The sequence below is a fragment of the Condylura cristata genome, unplaced genomic scaffold (assembly GCF_000260355.1).
Source record: "Condylura cristata isolate star-nosed mole 26May11 unplaced genomic scaffold, ConCri1.0 scaffold00062, whole genome shotgun sequence".
In the NCBI taxonomy this organism is placed as follows: domain Eukaryota; kingdom Metazoa; phylum Chordata; class Mammalia; order Eulipotyphla; family Talpidae; genus Condylura; species Condylura cristata.
The window spans coordinates 321,772-323,299 of NW_004567163.1; positions in this window are offsets into that span (position 1 = coordinate 321,772).

Sequence of the window (1,528 nt, forward strand, 5' to 3'; positions counted from 1 at the left end):
TCTGCCCCGCTTCAGTCAATGACACAGCGAAGCCTCTTCTGCACATCTAGCGACACTGAAGTTAACAAAAGCAGGGCGGGCACCTAGACCCAGAAAGAATGATCGCACAGACACTAGACGAACTTGGGGGAGAAAGTTTATAGAGGCGACAGGCACAGGGCCGCACGCGCGGGCGGCCTTAATTGTCTTCTTTCGAGATTCCTGCAAACGTCCCCACAAACGCACCATTTCATGGGAATGGCTCCCGGCAGCTTCCCTAGCTGCGCACATGTCACGTGTAAAGTCGCACCCCTGCCCAGCAAACAGGAATCTTGAATTTTCTTTTTTATGCCCTAGTCATAAGTGAGAAAAGCCTAATGTTTCAGAGTCATGTTGCTCCTAAATCGCTGGTCTTTCAGCAGACGCCAAATTCACGCCACTCCTCTTTTTATTGTGCTGACTTTTCTCATCAGCTTCTTGAAAACAGTGAACAAGACCGTTGTCAAAGTCCACGCCAATTTTCTCTAGTCTCCACTAGAGCGTCTGTGTTCCCCAGACCACGGATTGTTTTTAAATATGCAACCAGATTTAACTTTTCCTGTGTTGCCTTTAGGATAGATCCTTGCCTGGCGACCCCTTTGAACCCAAGAAGATCAGGGCGCTTGAAAGCACAAGCACTTCAGATGCGCAGCGCTTCCTCGGCATTTACACAGCGACCAGCAGTTTTGGTGTGAAGGCCGAGTGCGAGTCCACACAGCCCCAAGCCCCGTCACCATGTTTTAATGATTCTGTTTTTAAATTAAGTTTGGGCATATGATGAGGACAGATCCTCCTCGTTAGATTTTTTTTTTTTATTTCTCTGTCTACTTTCATAAGCTCTGTTCCTCCTTTCTCTGAGCAACAAACTTACTGTAAGATGTTTAGAAACTTTCAGGGTACCAATGTTCATACACATTAAATTTCAGACCATCCCTGTAAAACAAATGAGGAAATTTTAGATAAGAAAACTAGGCAGTGTATCAAGAAGCTTTGCAAACCTCACAGCTGTATCTTGTTGCTCGGGGATGAAAACTGGGCAGCTGGGCAGGAACCAAGCAGGTCCAAGCTCTGCCCCGCAGGAGTGGGCTCAGTGACACCTTGAAGCAGGTGTCTGGAGTGGAAAGTGTCCCAGGAGGGCACTTCACAGGCGTCAGCGCAAAGTGGAGATAAATCAGAGACTGTTACAAACAGTGGTTTGATCTGCTACCAAAAAGTTCATGATTATTCACCTACAAAAAGTAGATAGTCTTTTACATACAAAATGTACTCCATTCTGCTAATACGAGACAGAATTACGGAGTAATTGGAGGTATGTGTCGCATTTGAAGAATTTTATTTGTCTCATCCATTAATTACCGCCCCTGACCGGGTGGCTACTCCAGCGGCAGGGAGGGGAGCCGGGTGTCCCAGTGCTGAGCAGACAGCGCGTCCTCACCGATGGACGCTGCCCGCCCCGGGCGCAGGGTCCGAGGCCCACGGGCGCTCGGGACCGCGTCTGGGGCCGTGCCTG